General features: G+C 36.7%; 1 protein-coding gene across 10 annotated transcripts in view; it reads left to right on the top strand.

Annotated features, from left to right (window-relative positions):
- The window catches only part of LOC147831063 (uncharacterized), a 171,791-nt gene that overhangs the window by 82,944 nt on the left and 73,654 nt on the right, over positions 1–15,193 (top strand). The window contains exons 3-4 of one of the 10 annotated variants that reach the window (XR_015525023.1): positions 1,741–2,652; positions 3,445–4,276. The exons of 8 other annotated variants lie outside the window; for them this stretch is intronic. The gene's annotated coding sequence lies outside the window, so the exon portion shown is untranslated. Of the gene's footprint in view, positions 990–1,740; positions 2,653–3,444; positions 4,277–15,193 lie in introns of those variants that run through there. One more of the 10 variants, XR_015525022.1, reaches the window with a different exon arrangement.

Raw genomic sequence — 15,193 nt, 5'->3', positions numbered from 1 at the left:
TTGTGTAGCAAGCAAAACTTGTCATAATGGTCTCACTCTTTCACAAACTTTGTCTTGAAGCCACTACTGTATGCGTAGTGGTTGGCCGGTGGCGTGCAGGAATTACACTTATTACTAAGCCATACTTACATGCTGTTTCAGACCCAATATTTAGAGTAGCATGGTAAACAATATAGGGAGCACGCAACAGGTTGTCATTGTTCAAAAATAAACCACAGTGTGAATATAAAACTAACTTCAGCTCAGTAAAGCAGGCTAGGTGGAATAGCGCTGTTTACTTATGTTTTGTTGTTAAACTAAATAAAAATCTACATTATCGTTGCTGTAAGAGGTCCCTTATGAAACTAAAAATACACATCAACACTTTCACAGGAAGATTTCAGTGGCTGAACAACACTTTTGTGCATATAACCAATTCATAGTTGTCTGGTCTGCACATAAACGTGCGGCACGCATGCACGCGTCAAATGGTGGATCTGCATAAACAGAGATGTACCATTATTAGGCATTTTGGGCTGCTTATCAGAATTATGGGAATTGTCTCCCCGACTGTCACGATAACCAGCGATCGTTCTCCATAGATCGCTGGTTCCCACACAATAACCATGGACTACACTTCCGCCTTTTCCTGGACTACATATTCAGATATGCACTTCGCTCAGACACCCATGCTCACTCAACTAGAGTGATTACACTCGCAACACCTGAGGACTATCTGAGACTGATTGCATTCACTACATAAGCCACACATTCACCCTTTCAGTTTGCCGAGTCTTGTTGATCAGTAGATGACATTACAACACGTTTTCCCTGTCTTGTTTCTCGTGTTTCGACCCAGCCTTGTTTATCCTTGTTCTCCTGTTTAGCCGCCTGCCTTACGACCTATAGCCTGTTTACTGACTACGATTCTGGATTGCCTGTACATACCCGTTTGCACCTGCTTTGACCATTGCTAGCCTGACGTTGAATAAACCTGCATATTGGATCTTACCCCAGTTGTGTGTGTCATCCCCCGTCGAAACACAGACAAAATGTAATTGTATAAATTGTATGCCTTACCCAGAATGCAAAATTGCATATAATACATTAAGATCATTTACTTTAATCATTACTAGCGGAATGTGAAGAGACTTTCAGCCAGCACAACAAAAAATGTTTCTGAAGACACTTTTGCATTATAAAAATGTACAAAAAATTTAACACATTTTCCTTTCCTTTCGTTTTTTTTTTTTTTTCTTAATATATAATCCATAAAAACAACAAAATAATTTTCCTAAAATACTGGACAATAATGCTATTAATCTTCAAAAGCTTGCATTTTTAGATCTGTTTTTAGCTTTAAGTTAGCTTTATGACAAGAGTGCAATGACACTTTAAACAACAGGGGCCGGCTTCACCAGCAGTGCTGGTGCGTAAGTTAAATCTTAGCCTAGTTGTAGCTTAACTCTGTTAATGTGCACTAAAATAGTTGCTGGCTATAATTATTTAATTTTTATTTGAATTTTGTCATTAATTAATTTTGGGTCTAAATTGTAAATGTAGATTGTTTTCGTTTTTTTGCATGGGTAACTTATAACAATTGCTCTTATCAGTATCAGCTTGTGAAAATGAAACTGACAGCATATTTTTCCTTCCCACAATCGTAAGCAGTTCCTCACCACCTTTCCTACTTTTGTTCTAAGAAAAAACATCCCAAGATGCATCTTTTTTCCCTCTTCTTTTTGTGCTGATTTTATATAGGACGCCGGGACATGATGGAACCTGCAGTGAAGATTAAAGTTTACCAATGCACAATAACGATGCCTACAAATCGCACCTCTGGATATTTCCCTTTTTCACCGGGAATAAAACAAAATTTCCGATGCAGCTGTTAACATGATTAAAAGGGGGCGAGAGAGAGATGGAGAGAAAACACAGCTCTATTCCTTGGAGAAATGCATGTTTATACCAGCAGTCACCTGTCACAGCGGAGCCCAAATGAGATTCAGCAGCCTATTGTCCCAATCAGCATTTTCCTTCGTTCTAAATGCTCCCCAGAGACAATCATTATTACATGACATGCTCTTCATCGTGGATAAACGGCGCTTAGTGTGCCAGGCCCGTCTGGGGTAGATGGACAGCTCTGGACCCGGAAAATGAAAGGGCCTGCAGCTTCATTGACATTTTAATCAAAAACAGTTAGCGAGGAATCACTTGCTTGTGGGAGGGCTTTGTATTCAAGCATATTCTCAAAATTCACTGGATGCATCACGCAACCCTTCTGACAAGCAATTTACCTGCTGTCACTGGGATTGTTTGGTGTCACCAGGGCTACCTGTTGTGACGGGTCCTTCTAAAGCTGGGCGAGGGAAAAAAAAGAGAATAAAGAGGGACAGATTGGGTGGTCAAAAAGCCTGGGACGCAGCATGCAGATTGGGGCATCGTGAATGGACTGGAATGGAACGGTAGGCTGGATATTCCTTTTCAGAGAGAAAAAATTGAGGGTGTTTTTGGTTAGCCATCACAAAATACTATTTGTATAGCTTTACTCATACTGTGCACTGTAGATTGCATGAAATAGAATAATGTTTCAATTTCGGAGCTCTCCTACAACAGGTTTACATCCATTCAAGGTCAAAAGAGCAGCTTATTTTTCTCATAATATGCACTACAGCAGGGGTCTCAAACTCGCGGCCCGCGGGCCATTTGCGGCCCTCAGTGCAATATTTTGTGGCCCGCGCCGACCGCTGTACACTGACAGAATCAGCGGAGCGGGGAGAGAGAGCGCTCCCCGCTCCGCTGATTCTATCCGTACACACCGCGCTTGTCACTCAATGCACGTTGTCGCGCGCGTTCTGATCAGCTGTGTTGTCGCGCGCGTACTCAAGAGCGGTGTTATCGCGCCTACTGAAGGGCGGGACCGAGGGTGTGTCGCGTCGTGGGGGCACTGCATCTTATATATATTGATATTATAGGTAGATACAGACTGGTACAGACTGATGTGACTGGAGTGGGGTGGGGGTGTTTTATTTATACAAATATACGCCTTTTTTTTAGGTGAGGAAATGGAAGTTTTGAGTGAGTTCCCCCACTTTTTTCCCTCGGACTTCAATAAGTCAAAGTACAGGTCTAGACTTAATGATGATCATCTTCAAGCCATACTGAGGGTCTCAACTGCTTCCGCTCTAAAGCCAAATGTGGTTCAGATTTGTGAGAAGAAGCGCTGTCAAGTCTCTGGCAGCAAGAAGTAGGCAAAAAATGCCATGTTCAGAAGAACTGTTCATAATCTTCACTCAATGTTCTATTACTGTTCAGGACACTTCATGTTCAGAAGAAATAATTAAAACTGTTAATAATGACATTTGAGGACTTTTTTTTGTGAAATCCCTTATGCGGCCCAGCCTCACCCAGACTTTGCCTCCTGCGGCCCCCAGGTAAATTGAGTTTGAGACCCCTGCACTACAGCATCACTACTTTTCTCACAGTGTCTGAAATGGTTTGTTCAAAGATCTGGTTTTTATAAACCCTACCTTTCTGAGTGCTTTTTCTGCTCTGATTGGTCTACTTCCTATATTGCATGTCAAAAACAAGACATGATTTATTACTATTATGAATTTAAGATCTAAAGGCTTCCTCAACACACTCTTGGTAACTACACACTCTTGGAAATAAAGGCACAAACCTGTCACTGAGCTGTTACCTTATCAAAAAGTACAGTTTTGTACCTTACAGATGCATATTGTTACGTTATTTTTTTGCTTTAAAATTTACCCCTAAGAAATGGTACACCACTACAACACCTGCACACATCATCATATGTCATTGCGAGCTATTACTTCATATATTAAGTAATAAAAAAAAAAACACTGAAAAAAGTGTTGCGTGCAGAACTGTTGCAAACAAATTATTTGTGTTGAATTTAAATAAACAAATTAAGTTTAATAAGGTTCAACTTAATTTGTTTAAACTCAACACAAATAAATTATTTACTACCACTTAACATAAACAAATTGAGTAAATCCAAGAAATCATCTCTGAATAATTTTTTTCAGTGTATGAGATCGATGATGGCGACTGCTTTAGTTATTCCAGTTGTGTTATTTTTTGCTATTTATCTTCAGGTAACAATATCATTATATCATAATCATATAATGTGGCAATAAGATTGTAACTATACTGTGCACTTACACCGTGGCCATATTCATCTATGTAAACACACGAAAACAGCATTAACATTATACCAGACAATGTAAAAAGGTCATTCCCAGCCACTAGACTTTTCTGACAGGGTATTCGAGTGTCAGATGTAAAAGTATGTTGTGGGATATTATGGATTATAGATAGTGAAATTTTGTGTTTTTTATTTTAGCATGATTGTAAAACGCAAACACGGTTATTAATGTATTAAAACATGTGCTTGTTTATTGAAAAACTTATTAATTACAAATAAAATACTTGTGTATAAATATTTGTGGATCTCCTTATTTCTGTGTGCAGTCATGCTGCCATTGTAGCTGGTATATTCTGGGAAATTTTCCTACCCCTTGGTTTTGAGTGTGGTCTTGAAAATCTCAGTTTTAAGGGCTATTTAGCCCTTCACCTCAGCCCTATGCCTTCAAACTGAAGAGAATTTGGACACCCAATTCGCAAAACGAGGGGTAGATGTAAGGGAAAGGGCTAAGGGGTAGAAATGGGATTGGGCCTAAAGGTACCATGTTGTACCTTTGGGTTACAATTTGGTATTTTAAGGGTACACATTTGTACTTTTTGGGTATTAATATGTACCTTTATGGTACAAATGTTGACCTGTTAGGTAAAAAAGTGTACTTTTTGAAAAGTGCCACCACAGTGACTAGAATAATGTAGTCGGTTTTGGTTTGAAAACTTGTTGGAGTGCATTGAAAGTGGATTTGCTTGTGCAGAGCAAGTGAGTGTCTTTCTGACATCTTGACAAAACCATGCAAACTTTTCCGGGTTTAAGCTCCAACTACTGTGTTTCAGGATGGTTCAAAGTAGATGTTCACAGGCTGCCAATACAAATGTATACCACTGGCATTTTGTAAATTTGTTACAATAAAATGCCTGTACAATACAATACAATACAATACAATACAATACAATTGCTCAGGAAGTCAGCCAAAAATGACTAATGACATTTCATGCCGAACTGGTTCTTTTTTAAAGAGTCAATAAATGAGCAATATCACACAAGTACTTGTTTTATATGGCTATATATCAGCGCTGCTCAGATGCAGTCATGCTGATTCATTCTTTCCTTTTGCTGAACTCTTTCTCCACTGGGAATCATATTTAAAGTTGACAGTTTAACAGCTGAGCCCAAGCTTTTGTTACAAATTTTCGATTTTGTTACTTTAGATCTAGTAATGACGGAACCCAAAAACTACATCTGCAGTATTTCGGATAAAATTTAAAATGACATTTTTGTCTAAAAACACACAAATATGTCTACACTGTTACTTTCACTTGTTTCACATAAAGTTTATTATCGTCATTGAAACAAATAGAGATGCTTTTCTCCCTTCACTGCACATTTGTCAATACGTAAGATGCTTTGAACTGCATCCTTTTCTCCTGTTGTTCATTTACCTTGTGTCTCTTTGAACGTTCTTGTTTGGCTCCCTTTCTATAAAAATGTTCTGCCTGCTGACTCACTTATAAACACACTTACTTTTTTCTTACCATCTAGTGCTTTAACATTGTAATTAGCGCTGAAACTTATAATTAAATTATTCGATTTAATCACAAAAATAATTGATTAAATTTGTAGTAATCGACGCTTTGTTTAAAAAAAAAGTAATGCATCACTTTGTGTCTCTATAACATATTTGATTTGCTCATTATATTTATTTTAATTAAGCAATATGCAGCTTGTTTTTATTTTTTCTTGTAATATTATACATTCATTCATTTATTTTCTTTCGGCTTAGTCCATTATTTATGAGGGGTCACCATGGTGGAATGAACCGCCAACTATTCTAGCATATGTTTTACGCAGCACATGCCCTTCCAGCCGCAACCCAGAAACATCAATACACTCTCGCATTCACACAAAAGTCACTACTGCTAAATTAGTTCATCCAATTCACCTATAGTGCATGTGTTTGAACTGTGGGGGGAACCGGAGCACCCAGAGGAAACCCACAAGAACATGGGAGAACAAGCAAACTCCACACAGAACTGGCCCAGCCAGGACTTAAATTAGCGACCTTCTTGCTGTGAGGCGACAGTGCTAACCACTGAGCCCTTGTGCCACCCAATTACATTATTAGTTTATGTAATTTCTGATTAGATAAAAAATGTTGTTTAAATTCTGAATAAAGTGCTGCAGCTGCAAATTGAGTTGAATGTAATAAAGTTTATCGCTATATGTATTGTGTGTGTGTGTGTGTGTGTGTGTGTGTGTGTGTGTATCTGTGATTGTCTTTTATAGAATTTTACTGCTCTGTTGCATTTCAGTCACAAAATCTTCAAAGAAAATGTCAAAATATTGTCAGATTAATCGATCAACTACAGTTTTAGACTAATCAATTATAAAAATAATTGATAGCTGAAGCCTTAATTGTAACCTGCGCTGTAGTAAAAATCACAACTAAAGGACTTTTTCATTACTTCAGGTTAAATTCTAAAACTTTGCCCTCATTCAAAACTATTTGCCCACCTTACTATGTTCAATAGTTTGTCGACGTTTCATGGTCATGAACAGCTATAATATACAACAGTTGAAGTCAGAATTATTAGACCCACTTTTATTTTATTATTATTATTTTTATATTTCTAAAATGATGTTTAACAGAGCAAAGAAATTTTCACTGTATGTCTGATGATATTTTTGCTTTTGGAGAAAGTCTTATTTGTTTTAGTTCGGCTAGAAGAAAAAAAAGTTTTTATTTTTTTATGAACCATTCTAGGGTCAAAATTATTAGCCCCTTTAAGCTATTTTTTTTCTCGACTGTCTACAGAACAAACCATCATTATACAATAACATGTCTAATAACCCTAACCTGCCTAGTTAACCTTATTAACCTACTTAAGCCTATTTACTGTCTTTATGGCAAAGATAAAATAAATCAGTTATTAGAAATGAGTTTTTAAAACTGTTATGATTAGAAATAAGTCGGAAAAAAAACCTTCTCTGCATTAAACAGAAATTAGGGGAATAATAAACAGGGGGGCTAATATTTCTGACTTCAACTGTATATAGTTATAATATACACACAGGTTAGGGCCAGCCTTAATTATGTTAATCTTTTATCACTACAATTATACATTCATATTTTAAGTGATAAATATGAATTAATAATATTTCACGTATGTCTCTAGAGATGAAGAATCTTTTACAGTATATTGTTCACACAGTTGGCTCCCTGTGCAATTGATATTTTTTCATATTTTAAGGTCAGTTTTTTTTTTCCCCGTGCTGCAGGAACAAGCATTAAGATGTGTTATGTTCTTAAGATCTCTTGAGACTCTCAGCATCATTCATTTACTTTCTCGTCGGTTGGCACCATTTCCACTTGTCACCGTTTCAATAATCAGGCGGGCAAATATGCATTTCCAACTGTGCTGCAGTCCAGCCAAGTATTTACATAAATGTTGAACGAACAATTTCCACCTCATGAAGGTTATTTTGACTCCTTTTGTCAGATTTAATGTCCTGCGTGAGCGGGAATGCGCAGACGACATTAGGCACGTAAAATCATAACATTAGCATTGCTGTTAAATAATTCATGGAGTTCTGAAGCCCCTGAGTAAGTTTAAACATTGCCGACAACAATCCTCATACCCGATTCCATACAACTAATTGTTAAATACACTCCATTGGGTTTTAAAGATGTTGTCACAGACTTTTCATTAAACATTAATGTGCAATCCCAGTGATTTCATGCTATCCAATTTTTATATCTCTCTTTTAATGGCACTCTCCGAAAAGCATTAAACTCATCATAAATCGCTTAGTTATAATGACGGTGAGGAAAAATCCTGTTTCTAACCTGTCAAAAGTTGATCTATGTATATGAGAGGTGCAGACACTCTTGATTCCATCTCTAATGAATTACACCCTGATATCAGGTGACAAAAGAATCAGCTGAAATAGAGAGATACCGTCTCAATTTCATCCATCCGTCAGAAGTTATCCAACTCTTTTTTTTTAAAGAATATTAAAATTAAGTAACAATGGATAGTGCATTCACAATTACACTAATTTGATTCACCCTTTGTTGAATCAAAAACATATGAGATCTACAAACATCAGATACACATGATTCTTGCGAATGAGATATTTTTAATGGCTGAAAAATATCCAACATGAACTGTGTATTCTAACTCTTGACTGAATGATTCTTGTATTTCTTTGTTGAAAATTTTAACTGCATTCAAAACTATTTTTAGTGATACAGTCAACCATATATGCACAACTAGTGCGTTCCAATTTCAGAATCAATGACTCTTATGAACTGGCTTTTTACTGAAACATGACATATATAGTCTAATTTTAAAATAAATGATCTGATTCTTTTTAGTGAACTTAAATTATACAACAACACTTGTATAATCCAATTTATGAATGATTGACCCTGATGAACTAGTTCTTTTAAAATAATCACAACTTCACAGCTTGACCTCTATTCTTGAACAAATGACTCTTATGATTTGGTTCAAACCAATGACTGTATAAAATATGGACGCCTTGAGGGCAAAACGCCTGCTTGACGGGCACAAACTGTCGCAAAAGACTGCTGAAATTGGAGCCAGACATGCGCAGAAGGATTGTCTGATGGAGCCAGAGGAGGAGCCGCGAAAATGAGCAGAGTCGAGCTTCCAATCAAACGCTTTATGTAAAATCAACTACGCCCCCCGAACTTCTCAGCATGCGTTTGCTGTCATATCAACACAAATGGATGTAATAACGTTAACAAATATGAGGGTTTTATATATTCAATCGCGCCAGCTCCAGGCCGCAGCGCATAACTTACTCGCGGCGTCGCGGGCTGATTCCGGCTCGCATGCGGCAGCGCCTGCTCGCTCGGCCGCCGCATCTGGCTCCATTGACTCGGGCTGGAATTGGGTAGTGAGTCCAGGTATCCGGAGTAGGTCCAGCAGAGGTAACATTAGTCAGTCTGAGCTCTAAGAGATAAGTCTCCGGCAGGCGAGAATCTAGCCGGAACTGTGTTTTGCTATCTGAGTGGCTAGGCGTGTATCAGCAAACTAATAAAGCCCGAAAAAAGCCCTGAACTTAGCGAATAAACAGTGTTCCACCAGGATCATGTATGTCAGAAACTATAGTTTACTGCTGAACTCATTTTGTCATGGTAAAATAACACAGAAATCGAATAATAACATTTCAGTCTACTTCAGTCTCCTGCCGAAGCTCAGACGCCGCGCTTTGAGAAACTGTCAATCACAGCTGTCAATCACGATGACACGCCCAGCATTAAATTACTGCTAAAAACAAACTGTTTACAAAAATGAAGATCTGCACCTATTTCAGCAGAATAACCAGTGCCTTAATCGACCAGAACTATCTTTCGGGACATTTTATTGCAAGTGTAATATTTTTTTTTATTTGGGCTCAAGTCTCCTTCATTAACACGGAGGAGGCGGGCTTTATGACTTGTACTGCAGCCAGCCCCCAGGGGGCGATCTAACGGCCGAAACCTTCACTCAAACGTAGGCTTGCGGCACACTTGGTTCAAACACATACTGCATAACCAGAGTGGTCCAATTCCAAGTATTTCTATGAAACGGTTCTTTTTAGTGAATCAAAGCATAAAGCACAACAAGCACAACAATTGAAATCCAGAATTAATGATTCTTATAAACAAGTTATTTGTATATAAATCAGTCATTAAGGGTCAATTTTGGGCTTTTAATTGACGTATTGATTGTTGTAATAGGATCATTTTTGGCTGATACAGCTATTTGAATGTCAGGAATCTGGGGGTACAAAAAATCTCAATCACCTTTAAAGTTGTCCAAATTAAGTTTTTAGCAGTGCACATTAATATTTAAAAGTTTTACAGTTTTACAGTTTTACACAGTCACTTTTGTACAGTTCTCAGATCAGAATTTAAATTTGCAAAACAGTAAGTACATGTCTCGAAGCCATGCATACAAATAGCAAAACACAATGCTGCTAAAGCCAGTCTCTTGCTCAATTCTTAGTTCATCTCTCAAAATTTAATTTCTGTATCAATGAACAAGTCAGTGACATCAGAATGACAAGTCCTTGTGCCATTTTGTATGGATAAGACAGTCAAATAACTTAGTCATGTTGTCAATATAACAGTGTACTCTGGAGGGATGTTCTGATCTAAACGATGGCAATTTTCTTTTCTTTTTTGTTTTGCTGTTTGTACTGTAATTTGTTAACAGATCATGCCATTGTGATACAGAAAGGACAAGACAGCACTGCATATCACAAAGAAAAAACTATACAAAAGTAGAAATATGAACATACTATTGGACAATCGCCTTTCAGATGCACTTTCATTAAAAAAGTCAAGATTTACCTGTAAGAAATTTTCCAATTGTAGACAGATTTAGAAAAAAAAAGTCTAATAGAAATGTCTAGAAAAAATGAATTATGCCAAAATATTATGACAATTTGTTTAGCCATTTTGCATGTAAAGACTTATGCCATAAACAAATAATTACAGTTTTTCCAGTCACTTTGGTCCATTTCTCAGATCAGAATTGAAATTCTCAAAACTACCTGTTCAATTTTCACATCATTTTTTCACTTGTGCACATCAGAAAAAGCAGTTTCTCAATCCTTTGAACAAGTTGCAAATGCTTTTGTACGTCTATTCAAATGATAATGTGCAATTCTCTGATATTTCCAACATTATCAATTGCTTATGTCATGTTAATCAAAATGTATTATTTTGGTCTCTGTTGAATAGTGTCACCCCCCACAACATTTATCCCTTTGTTCATGGCTTAAGTCTTTCCATGTAAAGTGGCTGAACAAGTTGTGTTAATATTTTGTGATTAGGCATGTTTCTATGCATTTCCAATAGACTTTTTGTTGTTTTCTAGAATTGGTAAGTTCCTCGCGGGTAAATCTTGAGTTTTTCTAATGAAGGTGCATCTAAAAGGAGATGTCCTATAGTATGTTTACATTTCTTCATTTGTTTAGTTTTTTTTCTGCTGTGCAGTGCTGTCTTTTTATTTCTGTATCAAGATGACATGGTCTGTTAACAAATTACAGTAAAAACAGGTCAAAATAACAAATTAGCCACTGTTTACACCAGAACACCCTTCCAGAGTACACTGTTATATTGACAACATGACTAAGTAATTTGACTGTCTTATAAACACAATGACAGCAGCACTTGTCATTCTGATGGCACTGACACATTCACTGACACAGAAATTTAGTTTTGAGAGACAAACTAAGGATTTTGAGCAAGAGACAGCAGGTAATCTATGCTGTTTTGTTATTTGTATGTGCTGTTTTAAGAAATGCAAATTCCAATTCTGATCTGAGAAATGTACCAAAGCGACTGAGGAAAAACTGTAAATGTTGTGGGGGGGGGGGGGGGGGGGGGGGCTGAGACTATTCAGCTGAGACCAAAATAATAAATTTTGATCAACATGACATAAAAAATTGATCATGTAGGAAACAGCACATTTCATAAAAATTAATGCATGTAATCATTTGCATTTGCAAATTTACTTCTTCATGGAACATGATCTTTACTTAATATTTTAATGATTTTCTGGCATAAAATAAAAATTGATCATATTGACTCACACAGTGTATTTTTGTCTTTTCCTATCCATGCAACAAAAGAATGGTTTTATGATCCAGGGTCACAATTGTCTCCTTTGAATGACTTATAATTTGGCCCATCTTAGTTAAGTATTCACACACAGCTTATACTGTAACTTACTATCCTTTATTGTATTTAAAATGTTAGTTTACTCAAAAAATGTAAAATCTGTCATCATTTACTCACTCTTGACTTTGAGTAAGGGCTGGGCCAATAAACAATATTATATCAAATCGCGATAAAATTCATATCAATAACAATAATAAGCTCTGGACTTTTATACTCTATATTGATCTAAGAGCCAATCACATTGTAAAAAATATGTAACAATGGGAATCTAAAAGTGTATTGATATTAGATATGTACCGAATTTTCTCTTACTGAAAAAATGATCAGCCAAAAATATGTTATGCCATTTAATGGACCCTCTAATTTAAGCATTAACAACTTATACAGTATCTATCTATCTATCTATCTATCTATCTATCTATCTATCTATCTATCTATCTATCTATCTATCTATCTGTCTGTCTGTCTGTCTGTCTGTCTGTCTGTCTGTCTGTCTGTCTGTCTGTCTGTCTGTCTGTCTGTCTGTCTGTCTGTCTGTCTGTCTGTCTGTCTGTCTGTCAGTCTGTCTGTCTGTCTGTCTGTCTGTCTGTCTGTCTATCTATATATATATATATAGATAATTATATGTATATATCATTAATGTTCAATATGAAAAATAATTTTCGCCCTGCCCTACTTTGAGTTGAGTATTTTTGTTCTGTTGAACAAAAACAACAATAACAATAGAATATATATTTTGAACAACATGGAAACCTGTATCCATTGCCTTCTATAGTATGTGTTTTTCCTACTATGGAAGTCAATGGTTACAGGTTTCCAATATTTTTCTAAACATCATTTGTGCTCAAACAGGTTTGTAACAAGTGAGTGAGTAAATAATAACATTTTTGGGTAAACTGTGCCTTCAAAGGTGTGTGATACGTGAACGAGCGCTGAACAAATTATTAACAGAACAATTCTCTTGCATTAAACAGCACAAGAATTTAGCACTGCAACACACTCTTAGCTTTATATCCCTCCATCTGCATGATATTACTTCCTCGAAACAGAGGCAAAGGATGGCCTGACAGCTGCCTAATTTCCTCGTGTCACTGGGGCGACTTAATTGAGCAGCAGTCCTTCTGACAGCACGAACACAGACGCCACAAGAAAGGTGGTGCTGTCTGCTTTTTTGATGCATACAGAACAACCAAGGTCACTTTAATTAACTGCCAAATTGCCATTTAAATGATGATACTGATCACTCACTTTGCAATATAGGAAAGCTACTTGCTGTCATGGTAATTTAGTGCCATAGGGGGAACGGACGTCTCATGTCCCGCCACCTAGCAGGTTTTATGTCTCCGCGCTCAGTATTTATATGCATTGCTTATGAGGTTTTCAATTAGACACCTCTGATGGCGGATGCTAAGACAAAGCCCCTGATTGCATACACCGAGATTGAAAAATTCCCAAAATGTAATTCCCTTGCACAAGGTTACTGTGAGTGCACATTTAGTTTCTAATTGAAGCAGGGATGCAGACATGTTCCCAAAATGGTCTACATTTGGATTATATGAACATATCACATCAACAAATGTCTTTCTCGAGCTACACCCGCACATGGGAGACCACCAGACCAGGGTCCAGACCGTTTGAGATTTATTCTAGCCACCCCATTACCATTAGCGTCCATCTGGCACCGTAGCCGGCGTGCAGGACTCCTAAAGGTTACTCATTTACATACAGTAAATGCTCCACCAATAATTGCTGGCCCTTTAATCAGTTAGCAACTAGCCTGTGAGCGGGACGGCCAATCCCTACAGTGAAATAAAACTCTGATTGAAGGAGGGAACAGGAAATGAAGTCCTGAAATGTCATCACAACGGCTCTCTCTTTCGGTTAAATAGTGCATAATTTTGTCATATATTACAATGGGAGACCGGAAGCTGATTTATTGATGCAATCATTCGCCATATGGCACAAACTGTGTTCCCCTCTTATAGTCGACGAGGTCATAACCTTCCGCAGAGAGGAAAATGAATCTCGGTCTGCTTGGAGAAAGTAAAAAAAGGCCAAGAAATTATGCAAATGCGTTTATCTGTTGACAACGCAGGCTTCTGATGTTTACTGCGCTTTATAATGTGAAAACCCCTTAAGAAATGCTTAGGAGCATCTGTACACAAAATGTGATTTCTGTCAGATAATCATCAGTGTGTAGGACATTGTGTCTTCAAAAATGTTTGGAATCCTTATGTTGCCACATAAGAATAAAGAAACATGGTAAATCGAAATCATGAGATACTCATCGCTTAATAGATAAGGTATAGCTATTAAATAAAAAGCGAGATTTCTGGAATAAAAGTTCATAATTATGACATTCAAGTCAAAATTATGACAGTTTACAGCTCTAGAAAACTTTGAGTTCTCTCTTAATAATTAGTATTATTATTACTGCTACTGCTACTACTACTACTATTATTGGTTCTCTGATTTGTCATTAATAGGTATGTGTTTTGAATATAATTCTTATCTATCTTTTATTTCATAAACTATTGATTACACAGGCGGCATGGTGGCTCAGTGGTTAGCACTGTCACCTCACAGCAAGAGAGTTGCAGGTTCGAGTCCTGGCTGGGCCAGTTCTTTTTTATCCGTTTTTTTGTTTGTTTTTTGTTTGCATGTTCATGTGTGGATTTCCTCCGGGTGCTTCGGTTTTCCCCATTGGTAAACCTGTTATAGGTGAATTGGACGAACTAACTGGGCAGTACTGGGTTGCAAGTGGAAGGGCATCCATTGAGTAAAACATATGCTGGAATAGTTGGCGGTTCATTCCGCTGTGGCGACCCCTGAAGAATAAAGGGATTAAGTTGAAGGAAAATTAATGATTACATGTGTTCAAATGTGCAATAATATTATTGCGACCATTTATTTGCTGAAAATGACAAAGAATTTCATTTCCCAAATATTGGCATTATTTCCACATAAAAACGATAAAATGTTTTGGAATTTTGTTTTAATTAAAACATTAAAATAAAACAAATGCTACTATTACTATACTATATAATATCTACTACTACTACTATTGATTATCTGATTTGTCATTAATTGGTATGTGTTTTCCATAAAATGGAAAATTGTTTGGTTAACAGATCATAATTTTAAAAAATTATTGCATACGTTTTACATAGTTATTACAGCTTTAAAAAAAATAAGACAATAACTTCATATTATTATTTGTATTATCATTATTATTATTATTATTATTATTATTATTATTATTATGATAATAAGAAGGAATCTGCAGGCCTTTTTGCTATTTCTGACCAATGTTGTAAAAAAAAATGCAGATTTATGCAGAATGATTT

This window comes from Danio rerio, chromosome 24 (genome assembly GCF_052040795.2).
Source record: "Danio rerio strain M-AB ecotype USA chromosome 24, GRCz13ab, whole genome shotgun sequence".
Classification (NCBI taxonomy): domain Eukaryota; kingdom Metazoa; phylum Chordata; class Actinopteri; order Cypriniformes; family Danionidae; genus Danio; species Danio rerio.
The sequence above is the reverse complement of the archived record's forward strand: the minus strand, read 5'-3'. Positions and strand labels throughout refer to the sequence as shown.